Raw genomic sequence first — 16,323 nt, forward strand, 5'->3', positions numbered from 1 at the left:
TTTCTGAAATGTCTGTAAACAGGTAGATCGTAACTAATACCGCAAACTGACACGGATGGAAGTATGAGATAGTAGAAGCAAAAAAGTTCCTACAAACATAGGCCCGCAATCCAGCTGTTTGGCACGTAATTGCATATATGTGGTTGGTTGTGAGCCGACACTGACTTCACTATGAAATATGGTCCCAGTTAGTATAAATTTACTTGAAATGTAAACTTTCCGATTAACTCCCCATGTAACTGGGCTCAAATTTCACCTACGGCCAACTCAGCAACAAGTGCGGTACTGCTTCAGCACGTTATATGTTACGTTTTCCGTACACTCGTACCTTTTTTTTTTCTTCTTTTTAAGTAGGTGTCGTCCTTGTATTGTGACACAGCACTGTACACGTCTCCACAGTGAGTTACGAATATTATTTCAAACATTTCTGGATGGTTCCTTAAATCTTAACAACATTGCTCTAGTTCTGCAACCCTTCCAGAAAGCCGTAATTGTTAAAACGCCACTTCTGGGACGGAGAGTCCACCCGGAGGATTAACAGCGAGAGTCGATGAGCCAGCCAGCCTGGGTGCGGTTTTTAGGCGGTTTCCAACATCCGACTAAATGGGTACCGGTCTCCCGCCTGAGTTACAACGTCTACAAAACTTTCGCTCACTTTCCCACAAATAATACTCGTCACAGATATTTGGGGTAGGAGAAGGGAGGAAGTTTGGTGACAAGATGGGCATCCGGCCACCCTTTAAATTAACCATGCCAAATCCGTTAATAACCACGCCGACCATGCGCCGATGATGGACAAAGGCGCAGGAAAAAGAAGAAAAAAGGAATTGTTCCAGTTCTTCAGCCATATCAACGAGAGTGCTGTACAATACACAGTGTCGGATTCGCCACGTAGCAACAGTTTGGATATGCTACTGGCCCTCATTGCCCCCCGGTATGGGTACCCTTGGCTAGATATGAATACTATTCTACCTACCGTCCAATGGAAAGGTAGTGGTATCCAAATCTACGACAAGTGGTAACAATTTTAGCTTACTTCTAAAAGTGAGCGTTGGCTACACCGTACATCATGTGTCGTCAAGTTGACAACACCGCAAATTACGAGGGAATTCCCCAATGTTGTCCGAGCTACCCGTAATAACCCGATCAATTAGTATAGGGTCCTATGGATTTACCGATAGTAAAGTAATTAATGGATACCGTATTTATTTTTGTAAGTCTGCTATTACAGTCGTTCATTCTTCCTACAGTGCGCTTACCTTTCTTACAGTACTTTTGATACCAGCAGTCCAGAGTGAACGTTGCTTTCTTATTGGTGAACTATTATTGTGTAACATGTTATTGTTTTTGTGGTTCCTGCGTTTGTTTTGTGTCTTTGTTTCTTTCCCGGTCGCTGAGAACTAGTGGAAAGCACTGACAACAGTAGAAATAAGAGAGTGAAATATAAATTTTACTAGAGATTGCGAAATATGCAGGGACAAAAAGGAGAAGCACTGAAGAATAAAGTAAGCTTACTTGTTTTGTTTATATATGCTACCAAGGTAAAAAAGTAAGTTCTATGTGCGATGTATTAATTAACTGTGTTTCATCTGATAGTAAAATGTTATCGTTATAAGTCATTTACTTCCGCACAGTTTATTTGCCACTGAGACACCAATGGTGGGATCGATTTTTTGGATTGGGTCCCAAGTCCCACAGCGTGCAGCCATCTACTGTGGTGGACCCTTTATGAAAATGTGCCAAAGATAATTTCTCGTCAGAAACTAAACCGTTAAAACAATGAGTTTAGCCAGTGGCTCTGTATCGTGTTAGCTAAGGCTCTAAACTTGTAAGCTAAAGGTCGCATGTTCAGTACTTACAGAACGGTAATTTTTATAAAAATTCTTATCAAAATAATTGTGGTCTTTATTTTTATTCGCTTAATTTGATTTTAAATACTATTCATTTCTTAACTTTTTGTTCCTCGAATGCCTCATTTCTACCACTGTATCAACTTTATTATTTAGCACAAATTTAATGAAGTGAATTTGCATAAAAAATACTATTGCAGTGAGGTAGTGTTTACATTTTTTCATTCTGCGAAAAGAAATTATGTCTTAAATGTTTGTATGACGATAACTATCCAAGAAAATGTACATATCGTTTTGAAACTTAAGAAAAGTGTGTTTTATTTTATATCTCGAACTTCGAGTCCTACAGCAAACCATGGACATTATCTTAACAACTGCTACGGGCCCCGCATTGGCTTAATCCGGCAGTGGCTGTACGTTTCACTTTTAATGTGACACCAGACAGAAGAAGAGGTCATATGGTCTTAGAAGACAAGGTACAGACACTACCTGACCTAGACATCTCGGACCATATCGGCGCTTTGAGCGGCATTTAACATCACCAGCAACATGGGGCAGTGCCCATCATGTATGAAGCACATTCCCCAATGTGGCAAATGATAAGGTAGGCCACGAGTGTGCGCTATCAGCCAAATAGATGGGGACTTAATTGAAAACTTTACATTTTAAATACATTTGTACTACGTTGGACAATATTTCATACTGCAGTCAGTGAAACCAAACAATGGTAATTATATCGCAAACCGCTCGTTTGTGGATCATGTTTAATGGAAAATTTTTGTTTATATACTGGCCATTAAAATTGCTACACCAAGAAGAAATGCAGATGATAAACGGGTATTCATTGGACAAATAAATTATACTAGAACTGACATATGATTACATTGTCACGCAATTTGGGTGCATAGATCCTGACAAATCAGTACCCAGAACAACCACCTCTGGCCGTAATAACAGCCTTGATAGCCAGTTGCTCGGCCACCATTGACCAGACGTTTTGAATTGGTGAGAGATTTGGAGAATGTGCTGGCCGGGGCAGCAGTCGCACATTTCCTGTATCCAGAAAGGCCCGTACAGGACCTGCAACATGAGATCGTGCATTATCCTGCTGAAATGTATGGTTCCGCAGGGATAGGATGAAAGGTAGAGCCACGGGTCGTAACACATCTGAAATGTAACGTCCACTGTTCAAAGTGTCGTCAATGCGAACAAGAGGTGACCGAGACGTGTAACCAATGGCACCCCATACCATCACGCCGGGTGATACGCCAGTATGGCGATGACGGATACACGCTTCCAGTGTGCGTTCACCGCGATGCAGCCAAACACGGATGCGACCATCATGATGCTGAAAACAGAAACTGGATTCATCCAAAAAAATGACGTTTTGCCATTCGTGCACCCAGGTTCGTCGTTGAGTGCACCATCGCAGGCGCTCCTGTCTGTGATGCAGCGTCTAGGGTAACCGCAGCCATGGTCTCCGAGATGATAATCCATGTCGGACTGTTCGTGAAGACGGTTGTTGTCTTGCAAATGTTCCCATCTCTTGACTCAGGGATTGAGACGTGGCTGCACAATCCGTTACAGCCATGCGGATAAGATGCCTGTCATCTCGACTGCTAGTGATACGAGGCCGTTGGAATCCAGCACGGCGTTCCGTATTACCTTCCTGAACCCACCGATTCCATAACAGTCATTAGATCTCGACCAACGCTAGCAGCAATGTCGCGATACGATAAACCTCAATCGCGATAGGCTACAAGCCGACCTTTATCAAAGTCGGAAACGTGATGGTACGCATTTCTCCTCCTTACACGAGGCATCACAACAACGTTTCACCAGGCAACTCCGGTCAACTGCTGTTTGTGTATGAGAAATCGGTTGGAAACTTTCCTCATGTCAGCACGTTGTAGGCTTCGCCACCTGCGCCAACCTAGTGTGAATGTTCTGAAAAGGTAATCATTTGCATATCACAGCATCTTCTTCCTGTCGGTTAAATTTCGCGTCTGTAGCACGTCGTCTTCGTGGTGTAGCAATTTTAATGGCCAGTAGCGTACTATCGGATACTTTCACCAGTCTAAGTTTTCGCTATCGACTTTTAGCATCAACAAGGCCACCATTGCCTATGGCCCTCTGGATTTGTTGGACGAGCAGAGTTAGCTGCGTTTCGCAAGAGCTCTGCTTTCACAAACCATGTTAATTTCTATACACGAATTTTAGTTCTCCAAATTTTATAATCGGTGAGCATAGAATAAGTTCCATAATTTTACTACATACTGATTTCAGCGATATTATTCAGTGAATCTGTCAGACGACTTTCTTGAAAACGGGAATGGCGTGGTTATTTTTTTTTCAGTCACTTGTCAACTTTCATTGCTCCAGCGACCTACGATCAGACGTAGAGGGGGTGGACGAAAATATGGAAACGCCAAGAACACAACATGTCGGAGTTCAAAACAGCTTCCAGTCGTCTCGGAATGGATGTATACTGGTCCTGTGCGATTTTCAAGGGGATCTTGTAATATTTACCCTGCGAAACAGAGGCAAGTTCAGGTAACGATCATGAAAAAAAATGGGAATGATAGTATGGCGTCAGTGGCCGGGAGTTCCCAGGTGGGAAGTTCGGCAGCCAAGTGCAAGTCTTATGGAGTGCGACGTTGGGCGACTTGCGCGTCCACAGTGGGGCTGAAACGATGATGAGGACAGCATAACACCCAGTCCTCAGTGGAGAAAAACTCCTATCCCAGCCGGGAATCGAACCTGGGCCCCCCTGCGTGCCATTCCAACGCGCTGGCCGTTCAGGTAATGGGGCGGACAACGATTATGGATATGGGTAGAAATAGAGCACCCTTCTCTCCAAAGTAGATCACAAAGGCTCCAATAATACTGAAATGTGTTGACTGTCATGGCCAGGGGATATGCGACGCTTGATCCTCTTGCTCACAAAACCAATCCTGGACGATGTGAACTGGGTGAGCAGCGTCCTATCGTCTTGGTGCATAGCATCACCTATGCGAAAGAACATTGTACCGTGGGAGAAATCATGTCAGCCAAAACGATAACACAACCCTTGGCAATAATGCGCCTTTGTGGCTGCGTCTGTATGGCGGCCCAGTCCATCGCCGACCCACGCCATGTTTCACTCTTGGGACTAAAACTCTCCCAGAAGTTTGAAACTGTGTGAAACAAGACTGATCTGGCCAAATGATGTTCTTACATTGCTCCACAGTACAAGTTTTATGGCTTCGGTATGATGTTTTCTTGTTATGCGAATTTGCATAAGTGACGAGTCGTTTTAGAATTCCTGCTCGCCCTCCAGTTCGCTGCTTATTGAGCTCTCTTAGTGTTGTTTTGATACTGACAGGGGTCGCGAGTGCGACATACAGTTCTGTAGTAAATTTTCCAGCTGTCGTCCTCGTATGTTTTGTCAAAATCCTTTTCAACAACCGTCTATCCTGATCACTCAACACACGCTTTCGTACGTGTTGTGACTTAGCGCGTGACGTTTTTTCGCTTTGTCTGTGTTCGATACGATACTTCTTAAAACACCAAACACTTCGATTACCATGGTTACGGAAGCACCTACCGTTTGAGCACAAACAATTTTCCCACGTTAGAATCACTTAGCTCCGACATAACGCACTCACAACTTCACAGAGTACTGTTCTGACACTTGTAACGTATTGAGGACATTGTACAGGTGTCATGCGTGGTCAAAGATAACAGCGCGACCTGCATCCTTGACTGGGACCTGCGTTTACCTTCAAGCACGCATTCCTCGTGGAGTGTCAATATTTTTCTCCAAGCCCTGTAGCTACGAGGGGCGTTTGAAAAGTCCGTGCTCTAATAAAAACCATTTACGTGTTTGGGGTATACCTCTTAGACTTATACACTTCGTCCAACGCTGTTCTGAATGATAGGAATTGTCCAAGTCTGCAAAATAGCTATTAGTTGCTGCAATCACTTTCTCGTTTGAAAATATTTGTCTAGTCAGCCATTTCTTCAAATTGGGGAGCAAATAGTAATCCAAGGGAGCAAAGTCTGGAAAATAGGGGGGATGTGAAACGAGTTGGAGTCCTATTTCCATTAATTTTGCGACCACAACTGCTGAGGTGTGTGCTGGTGCATTGTCGTGATGGAAAAGGACTTTTTTGCAGCCCAATAGCCGGCGTTGATCTTGCAGCTCGGTTTTCAGACGGCCCAATAACGATGTATAATTTGTACCTGTAATAGTGTTACCCTTTTCCAGATGGTTGATGAGGATTATCCCTTGCGAATCCCGAAAGACAGTCGCCATAACCTCTCCGGCCGAAGGAATGGTCTTCGCCCTTTTTGGTGCAGATTCTCCCTTGGTAACCCATTGTTTAGATTGTTCCTTGGTCTCAGGAATATAGTAATGTATCCATGTTTCATCAACAGTGACGGAACGACGCTGAAATTCCTGCGGATTCTTCCTGAACAGTTAAAAACCATCCTTGCGACGCTTCATACAATTCCGTTTTTGGTAAAGCGTGAGCAATCGCGGAACCCATCTTGCGGATAGCTCTCTCATGTCCAAATGTTTATGCAAAATATTATGTACCCGTTCATTCGAGATACCCACAGCACTAGCAGTTTCATGCACCTTAACTCTTCTGTCATCCATCACCATATCACGGATTTTATCAATGATTTCTGGAGTCGTAACCACCACAGGGCGTCCAGAAAGTTCTGCATCACTTGTGCCCATATGACCACTCCGAAAATTTTGAAACCACTTAGAAACTGTTCTACTCGAAGGTGCACAGTCACTGTAATGTTTATCAAGCTTCTCTTTAGTCTCCTGAGGCGTTTTGCCTTTCATAAAGTAATGTTTATCACCACACATAATTCTTTTTCGTCCATTTTTTGACAATCACACGACTTCCTTCCTTCACACGAATGCCAAACACATAGAAATATACCAGTATTGCTGAAACATGATGTGCGTTCTTTCGAAAGATGCTACTAACTAAACATGACCTCGATACGCGCCGGTGGTGCCATCTCTCCGACTTTACACGCAATTTTCAAACTGCCCTCGTACACGCCTAGACAAAAGTGGGAGCTAAAGGAACTTTTATTTTTCACAGAGCAACAGTAGCTTTCGGAATTCTGTTGGCACAAACTTAAGAATGGTCGACACGCAATTTAACGCAGAACGCCAACTGAAGATGAATGAAAACCAACACTGCGTCTTGGAATAAATAAAGCATAAAAAAGAGGCTGCATAGCCATTTAACTGCAGAATCACTCTAGCTGTATCCAGTTGAAACCAAACGAGTCACTTCTGTCGGTGCCAATCCAGCCTCTTGCGGCGGGTCAAAACAATTAACACGATCACGTTACGCCATCACGAAGTCTGCACCACACACGCTGCGATGAGAACAGCAAACACATTTTGCGCTGTGAAGCCGTTTGGTACTTACCGGAAGAAGAGGAAGAAGATTTTGGCCAGAAGAGAGGAAGCCCCAAGAAGATGTGTCGTCCAGGAACGCTGGGTTCATATACGGCGCTATAGTGTCCTCACCCCATCGAACAGGTTGAGTAGCTGCGCTCCCAACAGGTAAACGTTTACGTGCGGAGTCTCAGCAGGCACCTGGAACCAGAGGCATAAATCAGTTAGCGCCGCTAGGCAAACAGCCCCATCTTTATGGCCGGCACAAGCGCGGCGCTTATATATCACCCGCTTGCTGCGCTGCATCTAAAAATAAAAAGAAATACAACGTATTTTTTATATTATCAATTTTTGACACTTCCCCTTCAGACTGTTGCTAGAACTAAGCGTATGCCCCAACAAAATTTGTCAGAGGGAGGCGCGGTTTCTTTCTGACGTCATGTACCACTGGCAACAGTATATTATGTACACGATCGCGGCGGAGCTGTATACAAATATTTCTGACTCGGCTAGCAAATTTAAGGACTATGGTTCAATGCACCCGTGTTTTTCTTGGTGGTGTACATACCCGATTTCAACAGATATCTTTTCACTACACACACTGTGCAAAGATGTAAAAGTAGTACCGTATCCGGTGCGACGTAGAAACAACAGACCCTTGATTACTATTCCACATGCCTACTTTTTAAGCCTGCATGCATTTCAGTACACCTTCCAATTCTTCCATTCGTACAATCATTCGGTTATAGTTTTTAGTAGATCCCATAATAAATGAATAACACTGTATTAACAAAAACTATGAATTACTTCTTAGTGCTATTGTGATTACGCCAGCTAAATTCACCAACAATGTGGTACGCTGACAGCTGATGTCTGTTACACTAACGAAATGCAAATTTTTCTCTTCAAATTAGCTTCCAAACCGAACCACACTATTCTTACTATTATTAGTTTTATTACTTCCAGAATGAGATTGTCACTCTGCAGTGCAGTGCGCGCTGATTTGAAACTTCCTGGCAGATTAAAACTGTGTGCCGGACCGAGACTCGAACTCGGGAACTTTGCCTTTTGCAGGCAAGTGCTCTACCAACTGAGCACACAGTTTTAATCTGCCAGGATGTTTCATATCAGCGCACACTCCGCTGCACAGTGAAAATCTCATTCTGGAAACATCCCCAAGGCTGTGGCTAAGCCATGTCTCCGCAATATCCTTTCTTTCAGGAGTGCTAGTTGTGCAAGGTTCGCAGGAGAGCTTCTGCAAAGTTTGGAAGGTAGGAGACGAGATACAGGCAGAAGTACAGCTGTGAGGAAGAGGCGTGAGTTGTGCTTGTGTAGCTCAATTGATAGAGCACTTGCCCGCGAAAAGCAAGGTCCTGAATTCGAGTCTCGGTCCGGCACCCAGTTTTAATCTGCCAGGAAGTTTTATTTTTATTATTGTCGTTATTACTATTCCTTGGCCGTGAAGATGTTCAAAAGCATATTTATCGGTGCCCATTCAGAAACAATGCCACAAATTTGGTCAAAACGCTTTCAGAACGAAAAAAAATACTGTCTGGTAAGCAATTTATTTTTCCACGTCATCTGTTGTAACGCTTTTCAGCAAACTGTACTACATAATTTTAAGTATATGGTACTATGTGGCAGATAACCTGAAACATGTTGACCCGTTTAGGTATGTCTTATAGAATCTATTGATGGCAGTATGCCGAAAAAAGACGCATCTATGTATGTACAGATGTTCTACATCTCATCCTACACCACTGCACTGATTTCAACCTATCTTGATACACACATCAGTAACTGTCTTGAAAGAATCGCTGTGGGGGTAAGAGCCAACTCTTTTTCAAAGGGGTGGAGGTGAAAAAGTAGTGTAGCCCAGTCCAGTTCGACATGTGGAAACTTGCCCTGTAGTTTCTAATACGGGAAGAATAAACTGTAAGAAACACAATATCAAAATTTTAGCTGCTAAGACACACAGCAAAGATTTTTTTTAATGTTGAAAATTGCAAAATTCATGGCTCGCCAGGCGACTGGAGAGGTGTGCATCCCTGGCTTGGCTGTGGCAGACGGCGCATGCGCAACGCGGCTCATCAGTAAACAGATAACACGGCACAACGCGATCCTGATTTGTAAAGGGCGAATTTCAGTTTCTTCTGATAGTTTCTCAGGCACAGTTGTTCACATGTATTGGCGCTCGAATTTGCAAATCATATAATACGCATAATACCTAGCATTTTCCTTTGCGGTATCGCTAAGTGTTAATCGTGGAGATAAAACTGAATTAATTTCTTTGTGATTTCTTCGTATATGCATGCTAATAGCATCTGTCTTAGTGAAGACGAAATATGAAGAATGCGGTATGCAATCGAAATCACCTGCTTCTCCTGAAGACCTACGTATATATTATTTATAAGTTAATTTCTTGGACACTCATTCCAATCACGTCGACATTTCGTTAGGACTTGTGAAAAGGTTAGACGAAACAGGAAATAACTTAGACGATTCCCTGAATTGTGGTACGAACGATGATTACTCAATTGCTAATATAGTCCACAACAAAAACAGAGTACCTTCCAAGTCCAAAGAAAACATGTACAGTAACAGCTTTCAGTTACAAAGGTAAGGTTAAACGAATAAGGGAGAAACCACTTAAAATTAAGCAATGAGTAAAGCCAGTTTCGTTTCGTGTGATAAAAATTTGAATGACGTAAATGGAAGAAAGATTTACACGAAGTACGAAATATGTGCCAAAATGAGAGTCACAAAAGTGTGAAATAAGGATTATTCGAAATGTTTTACCGAGAGAGATCTATAAGCCTGGGCCCTCTGAATTGAAAGTGGGTTGTATATTACTGATTTCCAGACTTCTTCGACCTGCTTAAACATATTCAGGAAATTATACGGGAAGTGTACTTCAAGTAGATATGGAGGGGAGATGTCTGCAATAAAGTAACACTATAGAGAAATTCGTAGTAGACGTGAAGACGAAGCTTCTTACTATGTAGTAAAATGCTGTGTATGAAGCCAATCAGACAAGTTTCGAGTAAGAACTGTGTGCAAATCTCACTTTATCATTTTGACCGAAAAAAGGCAAAGTCACTTGTACAGTCGATTTATGCTATGACATACTTGTATACCAAATTATGCAATAAATTGCAAAGAACCGTCCAAGTTGCATTATTAATTTTCTTTATTACTTGATGACCAGTTTCGAGCCTAAGCTCATAATCAAATCATCCCACTAGGCTATGAAATAACATGCCACATGTCTGTTCAGTCCACTTAAACTATTTTCGCTTTTCAGAATTCTGGAAATTAGTAAACATTCGTACACAACAATGCCAGAGATAAGTATCAGTAGATTACTGTTTCCGCAGTTTTATATCTGTCTTCAGAACATCACGGCACGTTAGGACCAAAAATTTTAAAAGGACTGTTCACTTCCAAAAATCTTGTAATCGACGTAGCAAAATCTGAAAAAAATTAGAGAAAATAATTTTCAACGTTACATGTGAAACATCTTACTATTTGCAGAAAATAATCATTCCTTTTGTTGGAGTCTTGGTATGGAAATGACAACTCTGCCTTTAGAAGGACAGTGAAAATATTATTAACGTAATTCATATTCCATCGAGAACTAACAGTGTGATTGAGCCTCTAAATAAAAAAGAATTTCGACAGTGTGAAGCATTTTTCAGAAAGTTGTCAGACAATACAAGTTTCGGTAGCTCTTTGTCGTTTCCAAATTTTCAGCGGAACAGTATTGTCGAAGTTAAGTGATTTCTGCATAGCCGATTTGCATAACCACATTTTACGAATTTTTATTTTGTTTCCTTTTACTGCCTTCTCAATATGCAGACTGAATAACATCGGGGATAGGCTACAACCTGGTCTCACTCCCTTCCCAACCACTGCTTCCTTTCATGTCCCTCGACTCTTATAACTGCCATCTGGTTTCTGTACAAATTGTAAATAGCCTTTCGCTCCCTGTATTTTACCCCTGCCACCTTCAGAATTTGAAAGAGAGTATTCCAGTTAACATTGTCAAAAGCTTTCTCTAAGACTACAAATGCTGGAAACGTAGGTTTGCCTTTCGTTAATCTTTCTTCTAAGATAAGTCGTAGGGTCAGTATTGCCTCACGTGTTCCAACATTTCTACGGAATCCAAACTGACCTTCCCCGAGGTCGGCTTCCACCAGTTTTTCCATTCGTCTGTAAATAATTCGTGTTAGTATTTTGCAGCTGTGACTTATTATACTGATAGTTGGGTAATTTTCACGTCTGCCAACACCTTCTTTCTTTGGGATTGGAATAATTATTTTCTTCTTGAAGTTTGAGGGTATTTCGCCTGTCTCATACATCTTGCTCACCAGATGGTAGAATTTTGTCAGGACTGGCTCTCCCAAGGCCGTCAGTAGTTCTAATGGAATGTTGTCTGCTCCCAGGGCCTTGTTTCGACTCAGGCCTTTCAGTGCTCTGTCAAACTCTTCACGCAGTATCATATCTCCCATTTCATCTTTATCTACATCCTCTTCCATTTCTACAATATTGTCCTCAAGAACATCGCCCTTGTATAGACCCTCTATATACTCCTTCCATCTTTCTGGTTTCCCTTCTTTGCTTAGAACTGGGTTTCCATCTGAGATCTTGATATTCATACAAGTGGTTCTCTTTTTTCCAAAAGTCTCTTTAATTTTCTTGTAGGCAGTATCTATCTTACCCCTAGTGAGATATGCCACTACATCCTTACATTTGTCCTCTAGTCATCCCTGCTTAGCCATTTTGCACTTCCTGTCGATCTCATTTTTGAGGCGTTTGTATTCCTTTTTGCCTGCTTCATTTACTGCATTTTTATATTTTCTCCTTTCATCGATTAAGTTCAATATTTCTTCTGTTACCCAAGAATTTCTACTAGCCCTCGTCTTTTTACCTCCTTGATCCTCTGCAATCCCCTAGGAGCGCTGAACAGTGGCAAGCGAAGTATACTCGTAGACGCAGGCCTAAGAAGTGTCCCCATCTGCGGGAGGTCACGGTCGGAATGAAACGCTAAGTAAAAGTAGCTGACACTTAGCAGGCGAGTAGAGCGAGGTAGGTCAGGGCGGAGAAAGTGAGGAGGCCTGGGAGTGAAGTAGGGTACGCAGACGGCGGTAGCGCTGGCCCGTGTGTAGCGACGGACGTGTCGGCATTCGCACGGGCTGCCAGAACCAGGTCACCGGAGAACTCCGCGCTGGCCTCTGTCAACAACTCTCTGCGGCCCCGCCAGAAGGCACCGGTCCGTGCTCCTCCCCCACCTTGCCGCTCCAAACGGTATTATTCTTTTTCTTGTGGAAAGAAAGAGTCACACAGTACTGTTGGCTGGGGGCCCCGAGGGGTAGTTCAGCCACCCGAAACAATGGGGTTTTCTTCCTCCATGTGCAATTACAACTTTCCTTGCGATGTTTAGAGTTATGTTTCAATTGTATCTTTAACCCTTAACTACATCCGCTAAGTAATCATTTACCTCGCGCGTCACTCTTTTGTTTACAATTCCGTTCCTATAACACCGTTGCCGCTCCGCTTCTATATAATCTTAATACTGGCTGTACTTTTGAATTTTGCTGGCGTGTGCTAGCCGGCGACCATTATTTCCGTAGTTAGGTACCAGATGGGTTCAAAATCTACCTCACGAAGCTATAAACGTTACTTTTCTTATCTGTCATCACAAATCATTTTCAAGTGATACTTCCCGGCAGATTAAAACTGTGTGCCGGTCCGAGACTCGAACTCGGGACCTCTGCCTTTCGCAGGCAAGTGCTCCACCATCTGAGCTACCCAAGCACGATTCACGCCAGGTCCTCACAGCTTCACTTCTGCCGCTGCAGAGTGAAAATCTCATTCTGGAAACATCCACCAGGCTGTGGCTAAGCCATGCCTCCGCAATATGCTTTCTCTCAGGAGTGCTAGTTCTGCAAGGTTCGCAGGAGAGCTTCTGTAAAGTTTGGAAGGTAGGAGACGAGGTACTGGCAGAAGTAAAGCTGTGAGGACCGGGCGTGAGTCGCGCTTGGGTACCTCAGATGGTAGAGCATTTGCCCACGAAAGGCAAAGGTCCCGAGTTCGAGTCTCGGTCCAGCACACAGTTTTAATCTTCCAGGAAGTTTGATATCATCACACATTCCGCTGCAGAGTGAAAATCTCATTCTGGCATTATCAATTGTTTTACTCGGAATGGCGACGTTTGAAAGATGATCAAATTGTGGAGTAGTTGTTAACTAGTAAAGACTGCCGACTCATTGGACACACCATATTGTTTTCAAGATGCAGTCAAGTTTAGTAACAGTGACACAGAAATATATGATCAAGAAAATATCAATTAGAGGACGATGAAGAAGCAGGAAAAGAAAATGTTCGCGATGTAAACAAAGAAGTACTAAGACAATATGGGTAGTTTCACGGAAAACAATGTTATAAATGAGAATAGCAAGATGGTGCATCGATATTTTTTTTAATTGAAAAAGAGAAAAAAGTAAAACACACAAACACAAAACCAAAGCAAATATTTAAGAGGGAAAAATTAGTTTGAAAAATTTGTCTTGTGATTTCCAGGCTGCAATGGACGTCTTTTGGAAAAATTGTGAAAATGGTAGCAAGACAGATGAATCTGCAGGTACAATTCCGAACGGGACTGAGTCAGCCAGAAAAATGAAAGATTTCACGATGCCACACCGTAAACACACAAAAACTGCCAAAACATGATACACAGGTCAAAATGCACTCCATTGACAAGAAGGTACGCCTTGATTGTCACGAACGAAAATAAGTGCTTGGTTGATTTGTTCGTGTACCTGCTTGTTTTGTACAAAACCATTGTTTAACTTTTTCTTTGTAGCTTACTCAGATCATTATTTGATCGCAAAACATGGTTCTGAACATTGTTGAAGTAGAGTTTCTTTGTTTTTTCATTTAAGTTAAAAAATTCTGTTTAAGAGGCCAATGTTAATGTAAGAGCATTAATTGTTGGTAATATTATGTTTTCTTTCTTAATCCTTGGATGCATAACAGTAGTCTTTTACAGCCAACAACCTCTCATTTTCTCCAGAAATTGTCTTAAAATCCGTTTATTTTAGTTCATATCCTCTGTAAGAGTCGGAAAGACAACTGACTTTCTTCAAACAAAATATTATTTGCTGCAAGATAAATTAATTATTTTCTTTTACTAATTTTGTAATTCTATACATGTAATCTATGAAAGGGATCTTTTAGATCCATTACAAAACAAGCCGTCTTTCGAAGAGTTTATTTGTCATTGATCTGAATGGCACATTAAGGTAGCAAGTTTGTGATAACAATTATCGGTTCCACAAAGTAATATCCTTTTTTGACAGGCTTAGAAGAACTGTAAAAGCTAAAACTGACTACTTTTTTTGAAGGTAAGTATATCTCTCAATGTCAAAATAGTTTCACATAAGTATAGCTGTAGTTTCATAAACAGCATAACTATGTAAGTTATTTTATTCTTTCCTTAGAACATGGATAGCAAACTAGCTGTAAGTGACAGAAGAATATCACCTGAAGCCAGCACAAGTGATAGAATTGTTCAGACTACAGAACTGCTAATTTCCTTGTCAGTCATGATGGAAGCCAACACAGTGAGTCACTGCTTCCGATGAGCAGAATACAAGGGAATTTCCACTATAACTGAGAGCTTCCACGTTCAGCGTAATTTTATCATCTTTTTGATTTGAAAGACGTTATGTGGCCAAATGTTCGCTGTGTCAGACAACGGAAAAACAAGTCTCCGATGTATACAACGCAAAAACAAGCAAGAGAAAGTTTTATTCCAGAATGAATGTAAATAACAAGTTCATTCTCTTGACCAGAAATTACGTACATGCGTTGAAAGAGACAGTCAAGAAGATGTAATTTTGTATTAGTTGCAGTACCAATAAATGTCTCGCGATTCTCTTCACAGCAACTTCCCCTGCATATGGAGACAAGTCGGATGAAGGAGAATTTTTTCCCATATGGAGAGGAGATTGAGCAGCCCGCACTTCCAAGAGCCACGGCACGGCTCTCCAACAGACGAAGATTGCGGAAACTGGAGACCACCCAACGGAGTATGCTTCATGTCCACAGATCAATTAAGTAGAAAAGTGCTCAAAAATTCCGCAAACGCACTCAAAATATATGAAAAGAAAATAGTCAAATTATTTTTGAAGGTTGTTATTTTTAATGAGAAAATTTTAGGTAGCCTATGTTGGCAGCGCTATAGACTGTGTTAATATCGCTAACAGCGTTCTGCGCTCTCAGCAAGAGCTTCTGTGGTTGCACTGACTCGAAGTTAGCGAATGTAGAGGGAAGTATATGGATATGGTATTATTAGTAGAGACTCTGTGTTGGTAGGACATGCATTGTAAAGTGAGATGAAATGATATGTTTATAAGAAAAAACGCAAGGAAATGTATGATGATGGATGTTCAGTTGATAACGTTTGAGCAGTGGAATTATTGACAACTACATAATATTTGAAATTGGATGTCACATGAATAAGGTAAAATTTTCTACATGCATTGTTTGCTCTTCAACAAAATTTTTCTTTCGCTATTATATGCCTCCTAGTAATTAGAGTCTATAGCAGTCAGAACATTTATATTTAGCTGACTGTAGCTGCTACTTACTGTATTTGCTGTAGTTCGTGTTATGAAGACTGTCTGTGAGATAAATGACTTGTGAAAAGTAATGGGGTTTGCACTGTTGGTATTCGTGATTGAAATGAGTTTAGGCAATTAAAAGAGTGAGAGGTAGTTTCATATTTCTCTAATTTCATATTTTCGGATTTGTATTATTGTTAGCATTTCTTGCAGTTCAGGACCATTCTTTTGTATTAATTATTTGAAGTCATGTTGTCAATGTATAGCAGTCAGATTGCGTTGGGTTTGTATATTGTGGGTAACAAATGAATGGGTTAAGTTTGAGCTTTGTCAGGGAAAATTCTGTAGGTCAGGGTTTAACAAAAAAAATAATTAAAGAGCTAGTTTCAAAATTTTCTGGTGCCAGTCAGTAAAACTGAGAGTTGGTTAT

At 41.6% G+C, this 16,323-nt stretch overlaps 1 protein-coding gene across 1 annotated transcript in view; it reads right to left on the reverse strand.

Annotated features, from left to right (window-relative positions):
- The window catches only part of LOC126336788 (putative phospholipase B-like lamina ancestor), a 125,737-nt gene that overhangs the window by 58,298 nt on the left and 51,116 nt on the right, over positions 1–16,323 (reverse strand). The window contains exon 2 of the mRNA XM_050000822.1: positions 7,298–7,467. The gene's annotated coding sequence lies outside the window, so the exon portion shown is untranslated. The remainder of the gene's footprint in view (positions 1–7,297; positions 7,468–16,323) is intronic.

This window comes from Schistocerca gregaria, chromosome 1 (genome assembly GCF_023897955.1).
Source record: "Schistocerca gregaria isolate iqSchGreg1 chromosome 1, iqSchGreg1.2, whole genome shotgun sequence".
In the NCBI taxonomy this organism is placed as follows: domain Eukaryota; kingdom Metazoa; phylum Arthropoda; class Insecta; order Orthoptera; family Acrididae; genus Schistocerca; species Schistocerca gregaria.